We start from the raw sequence: 8887 nt of genomic DNA on the forward strand, positions 1-8887 counted from the left end.
ACGAACAAACATGATGTTATTAAGACTTGTTATAAGTTATTGGCTTTTATATGTTCATTTTACTGAATAAAAAAAAAATATAAAATGTTATTTGTAAAATAATTACTTGCAGTGTGTCTTTCTTCTATTGAATTCATTCTATTGAGTTCAAATGTATGTAGGGTTTTAACATAAATACACGGTTTCAAAGTATCTTAAAAGAGAACAGTACATTACAACCCTTATTTCAAATATTTGTAATAATAGGCTATATCAAATGATATGCTGATTTAAAAAAAAAAAAATTGTTTTACTTTTTTATTTCTCATGGCTGTCAATAGTGTAAAATAATCCCAATTGATCTCATGATTTCACAATCATGTCAACACTGTTTTTCTGTTTACACTTTTTTTTTCCTCAGAACTTTTTCACAGACCCACTAGCACCACCTTGTAGATCCCTGGGGGTCTCCGCCCGGATCCCAGATTGAAAACCCCTGACTCAGAGAACAACAAATTCAGATTCCAATTCAGAGAGTTGTCTTCATTTACTCATCCTCATGTTGTCCAAAACCTTTATAACTTTCACTGCATGAACTGTATATGGACTAGTAGACTCCTGTAGAAACTGCTGAATTTCTGCTGAAATAAATAAATAAATGTATTTATTTATTCCAGAACACACAAAAAGACTGTGCAAAAGTCTTAGATACATAAGATGTTTCACAAAAGCATTTGTCTTAAAATGGATATTTATATCTTCAGCTTTAGTGTGTCAATAGGAAATATAAATGTTAGACTAACAAACAATAATTTTGCAAATAGAAAAGATTAGAATAGAAGAACAGGGAGCCCTGCAACAGATGTCATGGTCCCCACAAAGCCCCCCACTGAACATCATGTCAGTCTGAGATTACATAAAGAGACAGAAGCAATTGAGACAGCCGAAACAGACAGAAGAACTGTGGCAAACTCTCCAAGAAGCTTGGGACATCCTATCTGCCAACAACCAATAAAAACTGTGTCCAGGTGTCCCTAGGAGAATTGGTGCTGTTTTAAATGTTTATATCACCTTTCAGTACTTGACACCAAATCTATGACCACCATCCTTTTTGGGCACAATCCCAACTGGAAAGGCTTAGGCAGAGTACTATGGCTTTATAATTCCAGCTTTCAGCATCTGTTCCAGTTGTCCCTTAAAATTGGATTGTTTATCCAATATGGTCTTTGATGGGCAGATCCTGAGTTGTGTAGATCCTGTGATGCAGCACATCAGTTTTACCAAGTCACTGCATTTTAACTCATGGAATGACAGATGGTAAATCATTAATGTATATACTAAACAACAAGGGACTTCAAATGGATCGTTGAGGAACCCCTATGGAACAGTTAAGTAGAGAAGACACTTTTCCATATTTCAGTGATGTCTAAAATCCAGATACATAGACCTCAATTGTATTGTATTTGGAGATATATTATGTGTTCATAATTTAGACAGCAATATATCATGATTAACTGTATCAAACACTTTCTTCAAATATATAAATATAGCTCCAACCACTCCCCCCTTGTCAAGCATGTTTTTAATTTCTTCTACAAAATGACAATTTGCTGTTTCTGTAGAATGGTTCTCTCTAAAACCAAATTGCATAAGGTGAAGAGGATGTTGATGTCACGATTCCCTTGTTGTCTGCCCTGTGTTTCCCTTTGTAAAAACTACACTTCCCATGATTCCCGGCCCTCATCACTGCCAGCCCTGTGTCATTGTGCTCACCTGATTGTCGTTTGTCATCATCATGTCTCCTGTGTATTTAAACCCTGCTGTTTCTCCATTCCCCTGTCGATTGTTGATGTTTATGGATGCTTGTTGCTGTGCTCTTTGATGTTTATCCTGTCTGTTAAACCTTCTTGTGTATTTGTTGTATTTCCCCATTGCGGGTGTTTCCTTTGTTTTGGTTTTGTCTATTTAGTTTTTCACCCTGTCAAATAAAGCTAACTCTACAACTAGATCCTCGCCCCTCGTCTGCCTTCCAGCTCATCTTAACAGAACAATCGACCAACAATGGATCTAGCAGGGTTCCTCACGGAGCTGACACAGGCGGACTTGTCTGTCCGGGAGTTCTCCCACTTCTTCACCAGCATGGCCAGTTACTCTGGCTGGGATGACCACACTTTGAAGGTGGCGTACCGGTTCGGTGTACCCAAACACCGATGGTGGGAACTCCCGGAGACTACACTTGGCAAAAGTATGTGGGCCTCATCGTAGAGGAATTCGCTGCCGGGGAGCCACCTCTCCTGATCCCGGCTCCCGCCTCTGGGCTTTCCTCTCCAGCCATGGTGAGTGAGCCAACCCCCACACCTGCCGTGGTCAACAAACCCGCGCTGCTGACTTCATCCGTCCGGAGGAGGAGGAGGAGAAGAGGAAAGGCCTCTGCTCTCCAGCCTCCGCCAATCACGGTCAACCAGCCAGCGCCTGCAGCCCCGAACCTCAGTGAGCCAGCGCCTGCAGCCCCGAACCTCAGTGAGCCAGCGCCTGCAGCCCCGAACCTCAGTGAGCCAGCGCCTGCAGCCCCGAACCTCAGTGAGCCAGCGCCTGCAGCCCCGAACCTCAGTGAGCCAGCGCCTGCAGCCCCGAACCTCAGTGAGCCAGCGCCTGCAGCCCCGAACCTCAGTGAGCCAGCGCCTGCAGCCCCGAACCTCAGTGAGCCAGCGCCTGCAGCCCCGAACCTCAGTGAGCCAGCGCCTGCAGCCCGGAACGTCAGTGAGCCAGCCTGTAGCCTGGAATGTCAGTGAGCCAGCGCCTGTAGCCTGGAATGTCAGTGAGCCAGCGCCTGTAGCCTGGAACGTCAGTGAGCCAGCGCCTGTAGCCTGGACCCTTCCAGGGCCAGCGCCTCTCGAGCCTTCCAGGGCCAGCGCCTCTCGAGCCTCTCAGGGCTCCGCCTCCCGAGTATCCTAGGGCTCCGCCTCCCGAGCACCCTGAGCCTCTCGAGCCTCCTACGGCGCCATCCCCCTCAGCTCCGCCTCAAGAGCCTTCCAGGTCTTCGCTTCTAGAGCCTCCTACGGCCCCACCTCCCTCGGCTCCGCCTCTGGAGCCTCCTACGACTCCGCCTCCAGAGCCTTCTAGGTCTTCGCTTCTAAAGCCTCGTACGGCGCCATCTCCCTCGGCTCTGCCTCCTACGACTATGCCTACCGAGCCTCAAACTGCTCCGCCCCCTGAGCCTTCCAGGGCTCCGCCTCTAAAGCCTCCTACGGCGCCGCCTTCCTTGGCTCCGCCTCCTGAACCTTCCAGGGCGCCGCCTCTAAAGCCTCCTACGGCGCCGCCTCCGGAGCCTCCAGAACCTCCCTCAGCTCCACCTCCGGAGCCTCCAGAGCCTCCCTCAGCTCCGTCTCCTGAGCCTCCAGAGCCTCCCTCAGCTCCGTCTCCTGAGCCTTCTACGATGTGGTCTCCTGAGCAGTCCACGGCTCCACCTACCTTGGTTCCGCCCTCGGAGTTCCCCATGGCTGTGGTCCTGAGGCCGCCTCCCAGGCCTCCTGAACCTGTCTTTGCTCTGTGGCCAGCTCCCAGGCCACCTGATCCAGTCCTCTTGTGTCCACCTTGGACTGCCTGTCTGCCCCCTGTGCCTCCTTGGACTGCCTGTCTGCCCCCTGTGCCTCCTTGGACTGCCTGTCTGCCCCCTGTGCCCCCATGGACCGCCGCCTTGCCTCCTGTGCCTCCTTGGACTGCCTGTCTTGTGCTCCCTTGGTCTGTTTGTTTGCCCCTCGTGCTCCCTTGGTCTGTTTGTTTGCCCCTCGTGCTCCCTTGGTCTGTCTGTTTGCCCCTTGTGCTCCTTTCGTCTGTCTGTTTGCTTTTTTTTTTTTTTTTGAGTATTCCCTTTTTCTTTTTGTTTCTGAGGAGCGTCTGGAAGCCGCTCCTTTGGGGGGGTGTTATGTCACGATTCCCTTGTTGTCTGCCTTGTGTTTCACTAGTCTTTGTCTCAACTCCTATTCCCTTTGTAAAAACTACACTTCCCATGATTCCCGGCCCTCATCACTGCCAGCCCTGTCATTGTGCTCACCTGATCGTTGTTTGTCATCATCATGTCTCCTGTGTATTTAAACCCTACTGTTTCTCCATTCCCCTGTCGATTGTCGTTGTTTATGGATGCTTGTTTCTGTGCCCTTTGTTTAAACCTTCGTATGTTTTCTGTGTTTTTGTTGTATTTCCCCATTGCGGGTGTTTCCTTTTTTGGTTTTGTCTATTTAGTTTTTCACCCTGTCAAATAAAGCTAACTCTACAACTAGATCCTCACCCCTCGTCTGCCTTCCAGCTCATCGTAACCATTGAACAGTGTTTAGATGAGATATTAACTGATTTGCAACCACCTTCTCTATTATTTGAGATGGTATGGGAAGTATACTTATAGGTCAGTATTTAGCTAATTCAAAATTATCTCCTGCTTTAAAAAAGTTCACCAGTCCCAGTGGTGTTTTTGCACTACCATTGACAAGATATAAGGTTTCATGGGTCCAAAGCTTAAACTTGGTGTGTGTGTGTGTGCGCGCGTGTGTGTGCGTGTGTGTGTATTTATCACTTTGTGGGGACCAAATGTCCCCATAAGGATAGTAAAACCCGAAATTTTTGACCTTGTGGGGACATTTTGTCGGTCCCCATGAGGAAAACAGCTTATAAATCATACTAAATTATGTTTTTTGAAAATGTAAAAATGCAGAATGTTTTCTGTGAGGGTTAGGTTTAGGGGATAGAATATAAAGTTTGTACAGTATAAAAACCATTATGTCTATGGAAAGTCCCCATAAAACATGGAAACACAACTGTGTGTGTGTGTGTACTCCAGTAACAGTGATGGCCTTTCTGTGCCAGGAATCAGTGCTGCTGGGCACAAGCAACTGCTGCAGAATTAAATAAGGGTTAATAGTGGATAGCTCAAGGCCTGAATGTCTATAATAAAATAACCAATTAGTTTTCTCAAATGGTAGATTAGTTCTTGCAGAATGTGTCTTTGAATTCATAGCATTCATAGAGCCATGAGGAGTTGGATACAATGACACCCGGGGCGGAGAGGTTTGGCAACCTTGGTGTGCACACATGTTAAGTTTGTATATTTGTACAGAGATGATTTCACCTCTAAAGAACTAAATTGTGCCAAAAAATGGCTAAAACAGCAATTGCGAGGGCTGGCCACCCCGTAGCTCTGTCACTGGGCAGAAGACAAAAAGTCCTATGCTCCTGTTCAGAGCCAGAGTGCTGAGTGGTCTTCCTTCCCAAGTGGAGAAAATTTGGAATGCACTGAATCCTGGTCTCATTCCAGTCACTGTCCTGAACTGGTAGCAACACCCTCTAATGGCAACACATGGCTTTGTTGTTCTGGAGTGGTATGATTTGTAGAGCATCAATATAAATGGCGTCAAAAGAGTATAAATAACAGGGGTTCCTACTAATTATAAAAGAGATTAATTCGTGGCTGTCTATATGTGTCAATATGTCAAACATTTTAATTCTATGAACAAAGAATCTTATTGGCAGCAATAAACAGGGTTGGGGAGTAAGGGAATTCATGTAATGGGATGGTGTATTTAAAATACAAAATATTAGTAACTGACTTCCTGTAAAATAACAATTGAAATCATAATCAATAATCTGAATTCAATTACTTTCAAAAAGTATTTTGATTCCTGAAGAGATTACTTTGCATTTTATTGCCATTTGTTTAATTTAATATTTATTCTATTCAGTTGGAAAACACATACCAATATAAATAATGCAATCTGAGTAGCATTTGAACACCGGTAAAATACTTTATGATTTGTTACATTCATAGAAGCAGACAGATGGCGCTTTCACATGTTGTGAGTGAAAAGGTTGGACATGTTGTCAATGAGGAACTTTCCCTAGGGGTCTTGGGGAAACTTGGCTTGCAGTTCCCCTCTGGCTAAACATCATGAAGCTATTGACAATATTAGTTATCTATGTGTAATACAAGTCATGGTTTAAATTAATAAATTAAGTGAATGTTGGTGGTTAATGTCTTAACTAAAGGATTTTGAAGGATCTGTAAGATTAGGGACAAAGTCTTTGAAATTCATCCTGAATTGACTGTGGAAGTGCACATAGATGTCATTTGTTATTTGGCGGATGAAGGCTTTGGTTGGCAATTCATTTACTGTCTACAGTATGCAAGTTAGATAGTAAATCTTTATTGTCCTTCCAAAGGCAATTTCTGTTGCAGCATCTGATGACAAACACCAACATACATCCAATATACAGAATAAAACAAATAAAGCATATACAGATCACAACTACAAAAATGGAAATTACAAAGTAGTACAGCACCATATTTCAAACTTTATATAAACAACTTTCCTTATCATCTCCTACCTCTGGTAAACATTGACATCTGTCACAACATTTACTAAAAAAGATCTTTAAGCTCTTACAGTCCTAAACTTTGGAGCTCTGTATCACCGACCTGAAGGGAGGATTTCAAATGAAAGGATATGAGAATCATTTAATATGGTCAAATGGTATTTAATGGTTTTATGGTATTTATACATTATTTAGCTCTAAATTACACCATTCATTTTCACATAAATTAAGCAATATTTTTGTTATTTTTACTTCAATAAAAACCTTTAGTGTCAAAACATCCCAATTTGTAATGCATTGGGGGTCTCAGGTGACATCTGCTGGAATAATAATAATTATAATAATTATAATAAAAAAAACAACAAATATGGCCAAATTAGTTGACTTCAGTGCTCTATGTAACAAACTTAATTTCTAGATATTATCACAAGTTATGCATTGGATACATGTTTAGACATTTATTTTTTAAAGTGTCAAATTGTAATGATAAAGTGTCAGATTTTGCAATGATGCTCCAATATAATGTCAAACCTGACCATGCTGCCATAGTCAAATCTGATTGTGCTACAAAGGAAATACAGCAATTATTTTATTAATTAAAATCAATGTGCTTGATTATGGAGATGTTTTGTATCTGCACCATCCTCTCATTGGTTCATTGGACACTATTTATCATGGTGCACTTAGATGTATAACAAATTGTAACTTTACTACTCATCATTGTGAGTTGTATAATAGTGTCACTTGGCACTCATTGTCCTCATGTAGACTAAAGCATTGGTATCTGTTCATTTATAAATACATTTTGGGCTTATTGCCATCATATCTCTGTTCTCTTATCCAACATTAAATTGCTGTAAAGAATTCCCTACGTTCTCAGAATTTCTGTACCCTTTCGGTTCCATTTGTTTGAACAGAATTAAGGAAACAAGCTTTTCGGTATGCTGCTCCTGTGATTGGAACACTCTACAAAATGATTTAAAGATAAAAAGGCTGGTGTCAGTTTGTGCTTTTAAATATCTTATTCGAGAATTTGAGAAAGACGTATCAATTTGCAAATGTTTTTAAAAAAAAACTCCTTTAACTTAGCATTTTTTTTTATTTGAATTCGTATTGTTATATGTTATTTAAGACTGTAAACATCTGCGGCTGCCTGTCTTGTCCAGGACACTTCTGTAAAAGAGATTCTTAATCTCAGTGAGTTTTATTTCCTGGTTAAATAAAGAACAAATATATAAATAAATTTATTTCAAACATCAGACTTTTTCACAAATCTAACATAAACTTTGTCACACAGGGGTCAGACTCAGACTTCAACCTGTGTGGTATTAATGGTATATACAGGTTTGTTTACACATGTAAGGGCCAAATGTCCTCCTCGGTAAAGAAAAAAAAACTCTTGAATGGATCAGATTAGCATATGTTTGTGTGATGGTTAGGTTTAGGGGTAGAGCTGGGCCTGATGCTTTTATCCAAAGTGACTTACAAAAGAGGAATAATGTGGCAAGGCAAGGTCGGGGCCCCTATTCAGGCTGATCAAGTCTGAACACGGAAACGGCGCACAACAGAAAAAGTGAAAGGCAGCGTACGTCAATGGAAGAACAGCCCCCCTCCATTTAAATAGGCTACAAATCTAATGGGGATTTACATTCAAGGGGGTCTGTTTTGGACCCTTAGACCCAACCACAGTTTTTGCACCTCAATATGTCAGAATGGCCTGACCTGAGATATTGCCTAACATCATACAGAACTCTTGCACCTAAAAAGGAAGTGTTTTGCACGTACACATAGGGCTTTAAAGACACATATTTAGGTGGCATACTTACCTCTCACTCTTTTGCTCTCTACAACTGACTCCAACTCTGGGGCCTCATCTCAACTTTAAATTTAACTGTTTTAATTTTCATTGTTCATTAGACGAGACAATACTCTGTACTATTAGTTTTGTTCCAAGACTTAGTCTTTGGGTAGATCTTTAGATATTATTTACTCAACATTTATAATCAAACATTTATTTCTGTATATCTCATTTATTTAATATTCATTTTTATATTGATTTTATTTAATTCATTCATTTTTACAAATTAAAGTTGTTATTGTTTCTACAAATCGTCTGATTCATTTAAGTCAATCTGTGCTGCAATAGAATATCTGGTTCAGTTGAAGCTTTGTTCTTGTCAATTTAGCCAGTAGTATTGAATAAAAACCTTGGATTGTTGTGGTTATTTTCTATGAGTTTGCTCAAATATGCAGACTTGGTAGCTTTTAGAGCTTGTCAGCAGCTAGAGACACTTCTGTTCTTCCATGCACTGCAAAAATACCTCTACTTATGTACTTAGACGAGGCTTAAGTTTATAACAATAACCTGGGGGAGTAGACTCATTTAAACAAATATATTCATAAGGTTTAAGCCAGGTTTCAGTCAAACAGACAGAATCCAAATTATGATCTGAAATAATGTAATTTAGAATAAGTGCTTTGAATGACAGCGATGTTAAGTAGCCCTACCTTTATATAATGTTTATCTTCAAGTTTAGCTTCAAGT

This window comes from Xyrauchen texanus, chromosome 39 (assembly GCF_025860055.1).
Source record: "Xyrauchen texanus isolate HMW12.3.18 chromosome 39, RBS_HiC_50CHRs, whole genome shotgun sequence".
NCBI classification, from domain to species: domain Eukaryota; kingdom Metazoa; phylum Chordata; class Actinopteri; order Cypriniformes; family Catostomidae; genus Xyrauchen; species Xyrauchen texanus.